We start from the raw sequence: 13,661 nt of genomic DNA, 5'->3' as shown, positions 1-13,661 counted from the left end.
GTGAACTTGCCCAGGGCGGAAATGCAGCGGGTTAGAAATGTGAGTTTAAATCCAACCCTGCTAGTTTAGGCCCTGTGTCAAAAATTAAAAAATAAAAAAATAAAAAAGCAAAAGGGCTGGGGATGAGCTCAGGGTGAAGGCTCTGGTTTTAATCCCGGTTTACACCCACACACTCACGCACACTCACACACACACACACACACACACACGCTTGACGATCTCACAGGTGACTTGGAGAAGGGAAGGTGCATGACCTGCTCCGCTTTTCTTTCACTTGGAGCCCAAGGGCGTGAACTTACTTCCTTTGGAATGTCCTCTCTCTCTGCCGCGTCTGCTCTCCGGCTCCTTTGCACCCAAGGCCCTGGCAAATGTCTCTCACTCAGTGACCATGGTTGTAGTCCGCTCCTTGTGGATTGATTCTGCTCCTCTTGCTCCCTCGACTGGCCTTTGAGGTTAGCTGAGCGGCTGCCTGTGTCGTTTTCTGCTTTGTTCCTGAGCGCCCTGGGAGGCCTCTTTATGGAACAACTGTCTGATACTGGGGATTGGGCTCCAGCCCGATGGTTTGTACCACTGCTGGGCTCCAGCCACCTCCCGTGACCAGCAGGCTTCTTGCTGTGTGGGTTCTTCTGCAGGGTGGGTTTCGATAGGAAAATGACTGGAGGTGAACACCCATGGGGTCTGTTGACGTAGGGGACTCATGTGCCAGTGATGGAAGGGACACTGACCCATTACCACTATCTCTTTCTACCTTGCCTTCTCACTTTAGTCAGTACTGTAATTATTTTAATTTAAGGGTAATCAAAAAGAGAATTATTTAGAATATTCAAGAATGACCAACCTGGGCGTGGTGGTGCATGCCTGTAATCCCAGCACTTGGGAGGCTGAGGCAGGAGAATCACTGTGAGTTTGAGGCCAGCCTGGGCTACGTAAATGAGTTCAAGGTCAGCCTGAACTACATAGGGAGACCCTGTCTCAAAAAAAAAAAGTGATCAAAACTCAAAGATAAGGAAATGACTAAATATAATTTATTTTTATTCAACAGTGAAACATTTTGCCATCATTAATAGTCAAAATTTTAAAAGAAATAGTTGATTGTGTGGGGATATGTTTACAATATAAAGGTAACAGAAAAATAGTTATTTACATTATAATCCCAATTTTACTTAATATACATACAAGGGAATGCACTAGAGAAAGACAGAAACATAATAATTTTAACAATGGATTTGTGTAGGTGGCAGGACTGTAGGTGATTTTAATTTTCTTTATTCTGTACAGTATTTTTTCTATTTCTTTCAATTTTTTGCATCTAATATATACTCCATTTATAAGCCAGAAAATTATTATTTTATTTTTTGCAGTGCAGGAAATGGAACCCGGAGTCCCATAAATGCTAGGCAAATGATTTAGCCACTGAGCTAAATCTCCAGCCCCTAAGAAAAAAAAAGATTTTAATCCTGTCTGTATTTTCAACAATTTAACCATGAGTCTCATCATTTTCTGCCACTTGTATAGATCTAAGAGGGCTTTTTGCTGAAAATCCTGTGGAGGTCATTGTGAAAATAAAACTGATGGAGATGAGCAAAGAACTGCTTATTTTGTCAACCGCTATAAGGAGGCTAAGGTCAGGTACTCCTTTATGTCATTTTTTTTTTTTTCCAGTACCAGGAATTGAACTCATGATTTTGCACTTGCCAGACAGGTGTTGTGCTGCTGAGCTAAATCCCCAGCCCCTTCCTTTATGTCATTTCTAATTGTGGTATAAAGTAAATAATTAAGTTAATTAGACAGTAAATTGAATATAGCTGCTGTTCCTTAGTGTGACTCGGTATTCTCAATGAAGCCTTTTGGTGTCTTAAAGGGATTAAGAAAAAGAAAGAAACCTCTTTTCTGCTGTCAGCCTATAAGGGATGGTCAAAAAATACAGAGAACTTTTACATTTTAAAAAAACTTATTACAGCCAAAGACACATTGCCACGAATCCTCAGAATCCTCCCCATTACTTTGAACAGTTTTGTCCTGCTGCTTTTTTTTTTCTTTTTTTTTGAGACAGGGTCTCCCTCTGTGGTTCACCCTGGCCTTGAACTCACTATGTAGTTCAGGCTGGCCTTGAATCCATGTTGATCCTCCTGCTTCCCACCTCCCAAGTGATGGAATAATAGGCTTGCGCCACCACACATGGCTCTGTAACACTGCTTTTGAAGCAGCTCTGGAACAAGGTGTGATAAAAAGTACAGTGAATGCTGCTGTCAAGAGCCAGAAAGCCAGACTCCTAAAAACATTCGGTGTGTCCTTTATTAAAAGGAGCTGGTACTGTGCAACTTCTAGCTCCTTCCCAAAGCTAGAATGACCGTGAAGGGGCCAGTGATACAGCTCAGCGTCACAGTTCCTGCCTGGTAGGCGCAAGGTTATGAGTTCGATTCCTGACACCCCCCCCCCAAAAAAAATACACACAGGATGACCGTGAAAGGTAGATGTTGTGAACTGATTGAGAACATTGAGGCAGCCACAACAGGGAAACTAAAGACACTCACAGGGCTGGGGATTTAGCTCAGCGGCACAGCAGCTGCCTGGCAAGTGCAAGGTCATGAGATCGATTCCCGGGTACCCAGCGGTGGGGGTGGGGAGTCACTCACAGCTCCAGATCCTGTGATTACATTCGAAGGTAGGCAAAAAGTGAAGGGTAGGGTGGCAAAAGCTTTTTTTCCTCCTTAAAAGTGGTCCATCATTTGTGAGGTAAGCTATATTTCCTGCAATCTCTGCTTCCTGAGGAGACTTCTTTTACAAACCTTTGGCCAGAATTGTATTGCATAGCTACCTGGCTGCAAGGCAGGCTGGTGGGGGAAGGACACAGTTTTCATCATCTGTTGTTTGGGGCAAGTCAGAGACAGGCAGAGAGTGATATTTAGCTGGGAAACCAGCAGCATCTTTTACACTGGGGATGCTGGGTAGAGGAAGAGAAGAAGTAATTTTACCTTTCTATATATTTTGATTCAATAAAGTGGTTGGAGAAAGAAGGATTTCTTTTTAACTATGGATTAGGCTATAATTTTGGGACCGAAATGTTTATATTTATGATGTTTTAGGCATGGACCATAAACAAATCACATATACTTTCCCCGGATACCAACAAATACTGACCACAATGTCTCATTTATCTGCCCCCTGATACCTAATCATATTCCTCAAAGTCAACTTCCTGGCAGGATGCAAATTAGAAAACCTGGCCCCCCATCCATCTTCAAGCCTGACCCGCGGCCCTTTCTTCTCTGCGCTGTGCAGAGCTGAGCGAGTGTTTAGCAGAAGAGGTTTGCTGGGATCAGGCCGCTTTCAGGAGTGACGAAGTGTGTTTGGTGTAGCATAGATGTGCACTGGGGCTGTAGCTGCAAGAGAAGTATTTCCCTCATTGTGTAATGGGAACAAAATAGCCAAGTTACATGTTTTGTGCTCTTTCTCTGTGTCAGGCTCATGCACTCTTATTTCAAGACAAAAAAAAAGAATAAACAATAAGAAAGAAAGAAACAAGAGGTGTGGTGCTCCCCAGGAAAAGCTCACTGTGTGATTTTCAGAGGCTTTAGAAACCTGTAGCAGAAATGCTTTGGACCTTGGTGTCTGGAACACTGATGGTCTGGGAAAGGCTTCTGCCTTTCCCTGCAGCCCAGGCTAACCTTACAGATGCAGGAGAAGTTGCAGAAGCCATGAGTCTGAGAAAGTCAAGAATGGAGAAATCCCTAGGTCCAGAACAAGAGGACGTGTTGTGGTTGGGGAAGAAATGAAATCACGGCAGAGAGGCTTTTGCTTCACGTGTAAGAGAAGATGAGCACAAAGTTTCCCTCTTGCCTCCTTGCTTTGGGCAGCTGGCAGCCTGCCCATTGGGTGGGGGGAGCTGACAGCAGGGCAAAGCAAAAGGGCAGCCCTAGAGCCAGCTGAGGTTTCCACTACTCGGCATTCCTTTTTCTCTTTCTTTTCCTCTACATCTTGAGCAGTTGATGAATACAATTAAGGGAAACTTTATCTTCGAGATAGAGTCTTGCTAGTAGTTCAGGCTGGCTTTTGTCTCACTATGTAGCCAGGCTGTGCTTGAACTCATGGCGATCCTCCTGCTTCAGCTTCCTAAGTGCTGGGATTACAGGTGTGCACCACCACACCTGGCTAGGGAAAGTTTATCTTGAAGAGTAATGGCTGAGATAATGAACCAAGCCAGGTGCCCCCGGAGAGGGAATAACTGGTGCTCACCCAATGCCTTTGTGCCCATCTATCAAATCCTAGCTCTCATTGCAGTGGGGCTAGGGTCGTGTGACCAATTCTAGCTAGTGAGATGTGAGTAGAAGTGAGTTTGCCATGTTTTGAGTCTTTTCTTTTTCCCTATTTTTGTGACTAATAATGATGACTACAATGGTAGAGCTGCAATAAGGAAGCAACCTGACAGCAGGAAAATTATCTGACTGTGAGTGAGAACGAAAGCTTTGTTGTGTTAGCCATTGAAATCCCCAGGGTGACTTGTCACTGCATCCTTTCTCTCCTGTCCTGACTATTACATTATTATATGAACCAGAAGTAATCATGTAGATCAAGACTTTAAAACAAGTACAGTAAAGCACTTCAAAGCAATGACAGGATACAGAGACAAGAAGTTATGAAGGAGAACATGCTGGAGATACGGATCCTATTAAAAAATAGCAATTAAAAGAAACTTGACAGATGGGATACAAATGAAAGAGAAATGTGAAAAAATTTATATGCCAGACCACTAACAAAGAATGATGCTGTCTTTACTATCTCATCAACACTAGTGATTGCATTATTCTCTGTTACACATGTAGCAAGTATAGAGGCAAAGAATGAACTAGTGAACTGCAAGGTCAGAACCCAGCAGGCAAATTTCTCACTCAGCCTAAGGAAGTAGTAGAATTTCACAGAAATGGAGTGCCAGGCAAATGATTTGCTCCAGAACACTGGAAAAGTTAACGACAGTGGATTAGAACTTGGTTTTCCTTACAATGAGGTTATCAAGTGAAACAAAAAATGTGAATAAATTTATAAGGCAATTTTACAATCAAGAGTGTTGCTGTGTTGACTACTTCATGGACAGAAGTAACTTTTTTTGTTTTCTATTACAAATCACAGGAAGTGGTTAGTTAGAAAATCTAAAAATGTAGAAAGAAGAAAAATAATCAAGGGTGACACCATTTAGCAGCATTACTCTTAGTTCTGATGAATTTCAGTTTTCTTTTTCATTGAGATATTTTGCTGAATATATTTGAATATCTAATTTTATATTTTGTCTTTGTTATGGCTTGTCTCCAGATGTCCCCCCAAAGCCTCCTGCAGTCATAGGTGGCTGAAGTTTTTAGAGGTGGCTGATCTAGAGTGTGTAATTGATTAATGGTGCAATGCTAGGATTAAGGGTAGGTGATTATTAAATCAGTCCTTGATGGATTGGCACCACCCTAATCCTGGTAGCTTGTATACAATATAAGGGACAGGAAGAGGCTTGTCTTGTCCCTTGCTTGCTTTGCTACCTTCTGCCTGCCATGAACTGTTTCTCCTCTGCAATGTGTGTCTGCCATCCACCTTGCCTTGAAGCCAGCCAATTATGGACTGCAAGCTCTACAAACTGTGAGCTAAATAAACCTTTCCCCTTTAACTTTGGGTGTTGGGTATTTTATCTCCACAAAGAGAGAAAAGACAGTCTTTTTACCATTATAATATAAGCATTTCATGTTATTTCATAGTCTTCTTAACACACTATTAAATGAGTGCATGATGTTTTACTGAGAATGGAAGTTTATTTGCTTAATCCCTTGGCCTTATCCCGATTTTTCTACTATATCAGCACCTTTATGAATAAAAGATTTTTGTATTGCAGGTTACTAAAGAATATAGATATTTGCAATGCTTGGGCACCAGTGTTTCTCTAAAAGGATCATATTTTGTTTACCTATGAACTGTTGTTTCAAACTTTCAGTTTGTTTACTAAACTTAAATTTATTGTACTTATTTATATCTAAAATGAAATAAATCAAAGCCTTTTTAAATTACAGAAGTAATGTATGATCATTATAAACATTTTATGAGATGCAGAGATGTATAAAGTTGCAACTGAAATTATCCCATTATGTTATTTCCCAGAATAATTACCATTTCCCATTTGTCGTATATTCTTCCAGATTTTTTGATTTGTATATACTGACATTTATTGCTGTTATTGCCGTTATTGTCAGTACTAAAGACATAAATAGCATTTTGCATCTTGCTTTTTCTTCATAGATTGCTATGTCTGTGACATCTTGTCACACTGGCACATGTAGATCTACCTCATTCCTTTTAATAGTTGCATGGTATGAACATAACATGATTTCATTATCTCATCTCCTTTGATGGACATTTGGGTGAGCGCCAAGCTTTTTCCTCTTACAAACAATGCTGCAATGAGAGTTCTTGCGTATATGGTTTGTGTTTAATGAGCATTTACTGCTGCGAAAATGTGACTCTGAAAATAATTGTTGGCAGCATGATTCTTGCTCGGTGTGTGGAAACATATAATATTTAAACACCACTTAAAATTTTAAATTTGAATTGATCATTTCCATTAAAACCAGGTTAAAATCACAATGATCTTTTCGTCTTATATAGGAATGAATCCTCTTGTTCCAGATGGGACATAAAGCTCCTTAAATTGAAATTCATTGCTCAGGGCTCTGATGGCCCTTAACAGATGGAAGAACAATCTCATTTGGGTGGTTATGTAATTCAGCGATTATCGTGAAACCCTTCAGATCGTATCAGACAGAAGGTGGACAGAGTCAGGCTCTGTGGCAGAGGCAGGTAAAGAGGCTGTGGGTTCACTTTTCTTGTCTTTTTTGTTTATTTGCTAGTGTCAGTAAGCCTAGATCTGAGGTCTGTGCAGTTCAGCATGGTCTGCTTTAATGACTAACCTTGGAATCTCAGGAACCAAACATTTGGATGCCACACAATTGGAATCCACACAATTTCTTCTTACCTGACCTTGGAGGGTCACAAAAAGCCTCACGTTCACAAGTATGCCAGATAGCGCCAAGAGTAGGTGTATACAATATTAATATTCATTCAATAGATATTTATTATTATGTGACAAAAACTATCCTAAGCACCATAGCTGTAACTAAAATACACGAGCATCTATATTTATTTTTCTGAACGGTGATTCCGCTACCTTCTTCAGTTGAAGGTTGTAAACAGATCTATTTGAATGTAGTCATCCCCACCAAAGTGTAGGCTCTGTGTACTGTATCTAGTGCAGTGGACACCATGGCGAGTACATTAACCACTCAAAAGACCCTTGTCAAAGCTTATCCATTTAATACAATTCTTCCCACCCTACATTACGGCTGCGTTGCTAAAATTGGTATCAGTTTCAACATGCCCTTAAAAATTGTCTCCTTTCTTCCCTTCCCTCTCTCCCATCATCCCTTCCACAACGGCGCCCAGAATAAACATCTAGGACAGTAATTGGCACACAGTAGGTACAAAAATACATCTTTATTGACCAAGTCTCTACACATATTTAGTCTAAAGTTCAGATACTGGCATAGTTTGGGGGCATACAAGCGTAAGTAAAATACTTTTTTCTGTGGTATAAGACTGTATATCTAGTTGAGAGACAGGAATATCAAACAGAAATGTGATGAATATTTTAAGAATTATGTTCATAGAGCATTCACCCTCTGCTCCCCAACTAAAGTTGCCATTCCTCATTTTTCTTATTTGATTCAACTTACTCTAGAGTTTTAAATTTACCTAAAATTGGCAGGCCAGATAAGTGAAAAATGACGTCTGCCTGTTTCGGTGAGTCAGAGAGCACATTTTCTATCTTTGAAGAGTATGTTTGGAGGCAGCAGTTGTAAATGTTTTATACTTGTTTGCAAAGCTAGCATAAATATTTCAGGACACAATTGAGTTTTTCTCATTAAAACCCATTCTCCTGCCTCTGTATGCAGAGGTTTCTAGCTGTGCAGAGAAAGTACTATTAAAAATAATTGTGAAGATCCTAATTTCATGGTAACTGTGACAAATGGAACTTTTCTGCTGTAATAGGTTTTGATGAGTTTAATTTTAAAGACAGTGATAATTTTTGTTATTTAAAACTCTTTAAATGGGGTTGGGTGGTGCACGCCTGTAATCCCAGCACTTGGGAAGCTGAGGCAGGAAGATTGCTGGGAGTTTGAGAGCAGCCTGGGCTACAAAGTGAGCTCAAAGCCAGCCTGAACTGCATAGCGAGACTCTGTCTCAAAAAAAGACAGAAAAAAACCCCTTTAGCCTAATTTTCCTCTGTTTTTGTAAACTTGCTGTCGAAGACTTTAGCGAGCTAGACAAATCAGAATATATTTTTCTAACCTGTAGCACGATCTGAATCATTATTCTCAGATGGATTTGATGATATTTATTGTAGAGTCGTTAGATATCCTAAATCTTCTTTCATACATTCCTGCATATTAGGAGAAACAGTGAATAAGCCAAAAGCTTCTTTGATGCTCTCCGTTGAATTATATTTAAACACACAGTGAGGGTTGGTTGTAATTTTAATTTCTCCTTGAGTCACTTTTAACATTCTTCCGATAGGTGGCAGCAAGTGATCAGCCTGTTAAACCACAGGGCGGTCTGCCGTCCTTTGCACGCTAATCTGTTGCAAAACCATGGTAAGGGGAAGAATGCAGAAGAGAGGAGATTGCACCGGTGGGAAAGGCTTCAGCTAGTTGACTGAGATGTGGCTCTTCTTTTCATGCCTGGAGAACTTTGTTCCCTTTTGGTTTTTTTTCTGAATCAAAAGAGAGGAACTCCAGCAGCATCCAAAAGATGGCCATGCTGGGAGGGCCTGGAGCTCGGGGCCTCTGGATTGTTCGCGTCCTTCACCTCTGCACATTATGACTGAAGTTCTGAAAACTCAGCCTCAACCACTTGGCGCCTGTGGGTTTGGAGTTCAGTTCTCGTCGTTTTCAACCTTCCAGCAAGCGGTACCATGGGGCGGCACATACCTTAAGTCCTACTGTGCTCCCCTTTCTCCACGAGGTTGGACAGTCAACCTGTAGATGGCTTGAAAATAACTTATAGCAAGCATAAGCCAGTTGACAGGCATGTATCCATTTATTCCATGCTACTCATTTCCTTAGTGTTGGCTGAATATATATCATCTCATTTGCTCCTCACTACAGCTCTATGAATTGGATATCATGAATCTCACTTGACCAATGAGGACATGGAAATAAATTGATTTGTTAAGCTGCTTTGGCTAGTTTAAGGAGGCTCAGGGTATAGTAAGACTCTGATCTTTTCAACCAGTATGTCAGATTACTTCCATGTGCATTACACAAGATATAAATGGCCCATATTCTTGATGACTTTACAATGGGAGGCCTCACGTATATGAAAATGACATCAAGGCAGCAGACTTGACACTTGGGGTCTTTGGGAGTTGTTGGGCTAAAAGGATTGTCATAGTGTTTCTAAGTTATAGTGAACTAGACCCTCAACCTCTCATAGGAGCCTGGGTCTTAATCTTGTCCTAGAGTATTGTGGTTGTATAAGGGCTTTGAAATCATCAGCAAAGGACATTTTATTAGACTCTATAGCTTACTAATGGCTACCAAACACATACAAAGATGCTCAACACTGTTAGTCATTAGGGAATTGCAAATCAAAATGAAATACTACTTTGTATCAACTAGGATGGCTTAAATAAAAAGTGAGAAAACAATAAATGTTGATGAAGATGTAGAAAAATTGCAATCATTATACACTGCTAGTGGAGAGAAAAACATGATGAAGCTGCTGTAGAAAATAGTCTGGTGACCCCTCAAATTATTAAACATAGTGTTCAGAGAGGACCCTGAAATCCCACTCTTAAGTTTATAACTAAGGGACATGCACATGTATGTCCATATAAAAATTGCATGTGACTGTTTTTTGAGTGTTATTGATATTGTCTAAATGTGGAAACAACCCAAATGTCCTTCAACTAGTCAGTGGGCATATCCGCACAATAGAATATTATTCATCAATGAAAAGGCATGATGCTCTGATTTATGCTACAACATAGATGAACTTTATACGTTAGGCAAAAGAAGCCAGTCACTGAAGACCGCATATTATAGGATTCTCTTTATATCACCTTTCCAGAATAGACAAATCTGAAGAGACATATACTAGATTAGTGGTGATTTAGGACTAGCGATGGGGTTTAGAGGGTGTCAAAGGATCATGGCTGAAGGATATGCAGTTTCCTTTTGAGGCAATAAAAAAGTTCTAGACTGCACTGTAGTGCTGATTGCCAACTCTACAAATACACTGAAAAACCATTGACTTACACACCTAACATTGGTGAATTGCATGGCATGTGAGTTTTATATAAAAAAGGTTTTTTGTTTTTTTTTTATCCAGAGTTTGTTACAGCTAGTTATGTAGAACTTGTTTGCCAGGTGCTCTTCTAAACATTCTTAATCTTTGTAACAATCATGTGGGATATGTTATTTGATCTTATTTTACACACAGGGAAAAGAAGATGCGAGGGACTGGAGAATCTTGATCAGGGTTTTTTGTTTGGGAGAGGATGTGCTAGAATCTCTTATATGGAACTGGAAGGGCTCCAGAATCTCTGCTGTAATCCTAGTCCATACTGCCTGGGAGAAATGTGATGGTCATGTACAACCACCTAGTTAAACCCTCCCTCATTTTATAGATGGACAAATAGAGCACAGCTACTACAGAGCCAAGTTTACTGCTCTGGTGTGAACCTCTGTTAATTGTATCTCATTATCTGGATGCCAAAGGGCGATTAAGGACGTAATCAAAGCCATCCTCATGCATGCAGACAGTTTTTTTCCTTCGAATTTATTATTATTATTGAGTCTGGAAGATGAGTTAGGTCAAAATGCATACATGGTAATAGGTGGGTGTTAAACAGAAGAAGATGAAGTGGCATACTACAAAATTGGTTGGGGATTTGGGAATTTTAGAGGAAATGTGAAATAATATGCAAGCATATCCGTGAAATATTGCCTGTTTCATTCTTCATTTTGTATTACCGGAAAATTTCAAGGGAACTAAATTGCAAGAGGATCTTGCTTGAAGTTAGAGTGATTCTTTGTTATATGAGAGACTTTATCTGAAGTGCTTGGGATCAGATAAAGTGTTGGGATCAGAAGTGTTTAGAACTTTGAGTATTCTCAGATTCTGGAATATTTCCATAGATACAGGGAGCGATCTGGGGGATGGGGTCCAAGTTTAAGCCCAAATTATGTTTTATATACACATTCTACACATAGCGTGAAATTCATTTTCTATTATATTTTCAATAATTCCGTGCAAAAAACACAGTCTCACAGTGTGGAACTTTCTGCTTGTGCTGTCGTGTTGGGGCTCACCACTCTGGAGATCTGGTAGGCTTTTGGAGTTTGTGTTAGGGGTGCCTGTTCTACTTTTGCATCACAGTTAAATTTAGTGAGGAAGTGAGTGGATAGTAGTCCATGGAGAAAGGCAGGAACACAGAAGCAATACTTAGGTTCTATTCAAGGGTCTGAGAGTCATTGAGAATCAAAGAAAGCCTTAAGAATTAGCATTCGATCAAGTTCTCTGCCATTGCTCCTCCTCCCAGCTGTATTTCTGGATCAGACTCTCATCAGCCTCTGCACAGACCTCAGACAGCTTTGGGGCTTCTGTCTCTTTGCAGCACTGGCAGCTGGTTTGTCCCAAGGTCTTCTGAATTTTCTCTGAGGCTGAGCTGTCCTTCTGCTTCTTGGCATCCTAGTCCTCCTTCTGGAATTGCTCAACTGCTCTCTTCATTTCCACTGTGTCCTTTGAATGGCTGCAAATGGAACACAGCTTCAAAGAGCACACTGATATTTGTAGTCCTACATGTGGTTTGTAGCCTTGAAGTTTCCCTCAGGGGAATTTATACCTCAGTGGACCATGTTAGATTGCAATGTGTTCAAAGGACACTGCCAGCCAATGTATGACTGCAAAGTATGGGCGAGAGCTAATCCATGCAAAAGCAGACAAAACAAACGTGAGATGAGAAAGAACAACAACGACACAAACTAAGGAGCTAAGGAGGCATCCTCTGAAGCAATAATAAAAGATAAATGGCAGCTGTAGCCAGCCTAGCCGGAAGTGATAAAGGTTGGGTGACACAGTTTGAATGAAAGCTCACGGTGATGGACAGATTGAGAGGAATTTTCCCACAAGTCAGGATAACCCTCCTGGGCCAATAATTATATATAAGCCACTGTCTGATTTAGCAGTCAACATGAAAAGAATGGATAGTGATAGCCCTTCAGTTTAATCTAGGTAAATGTAAGATAAATGTTTTCAGTAACAGTATAAAAATATCCAGGACAATAATACAAGCTAAAGAATTAATCAGGTGGAGAATCTTGGTCTTTTCAATTTAATGTTCATCTTCATCCCTTTTGATTATAATATTGAAAATAATAATTTCAACAGTAGGTTATGATTATCGTGTGACTCAGTTTGAATTAATCTACATACAAAGTCTTTCATTCACTCCTGTAAGTGCTGCTTTACTGTCTCTCAGGAGCTTCTGGGTACTGAATTGGCGGGGGAACAGCACACAGCACCAGGCAGGTCCAGTGGACTATCTGTGCAACATGCATTTCCCCTTTTCTGAGTCCCAGGACTTCATTAATTTTTTCAGTCTGCAACATGCCCAGCCCCAGGCAATGATGTGATTGGCAGATGCCAGTCATGGTTTCAGAGTTTCCTTTGCCCAGGGATTAGCATGCCACCCAATTCAGGCTGTGGAGACTTTTAGCCACTGAAGGGATCTGGGAAAAGTGTCTTTCCTTGGTTTAAGGAGTATCAGAATGAGACTTGCATTTGGTCACGTTACATCCTCCTCTTTGCTTGTAGCTGTATGAAGACATCAAGTTTGCAGCCTTGACAGTCATTTTGTACTCATAAAGGGGGCTACGGCCAACTGACCAATAGCAGAGCCTTTGCTGATACTCTGAGCTGCTAGAATTGCCTCCTTCTGGATGTCTCATTTATAAGTACTTATTTGGACTGCTTTTAGTCTGTTCTTTCCTTCCCTGTTATAAACATCCTACCTGATCTGAATACTGTATAACATTTTCCTTCATACATGTGAGAACAGCCAACACATCCATCCTAGGGTATATGTGCTGAGTTTGTCCCATGTCCCCAGAGGATGAGCTGGCTTCCTGCTGCCTGGCATTTGTCACCTGATTGTGTGCGCACACATTCAAGTTTTTACAAATAAAGTCCATGAAGAGAAAAGAAAACCAGATTAAAAGTTTGCTTAAACAAATTGATCCTCTAAAATCCTTTCGGAATAAGAGCTAAGGAAACAAATGTGTCTCCAGGGCTAGGGTGTTCAGGGTTGTTAAGCAGGGCAAAAGTCCAAGAAAGGAAAAAAAAACCTCTCACAAAAGAAGCACACTTGAGTAATTAGGGACTCAGGAAAGCAAACTCAGATTGCAGCTCCAGAGCTGTGCTTCTGAGCCAGGAAGAGCACCTTCAGAGCAATGAGGCAAGTTAATTTCCGGGCTGCATTTGACAAATTGGCACCTCTTCAGCTTGTCAGTCACCCAAAACGCTGACCAATCAACCAACCACACCTCCCACTCAGTACATAAAGACAAAACAAA

The sequence above is a fragment of the Chinchilla lanigera genome, unplaced genomic scaffold (genome assembly GCF_000276665.1).
Source record: "Chinchilla lanigera isolate Chin_1 unplaced genomic scaffold, ChiLan1.0 scaffold00064, whole genome shotgun sequence".
NCBI classification, from domain to species: domain Eukaryota; kingdom Metazoa; phylum Chordata; class Mammalia; order Rodentia; family Chinchillidae; genus Chinchilla; species Chinchilla lanigera.
The sequence above is the reverse complement of the archived record's forward strand: the minus strand, read 5'-3'. Positions refer to the sequence as shown.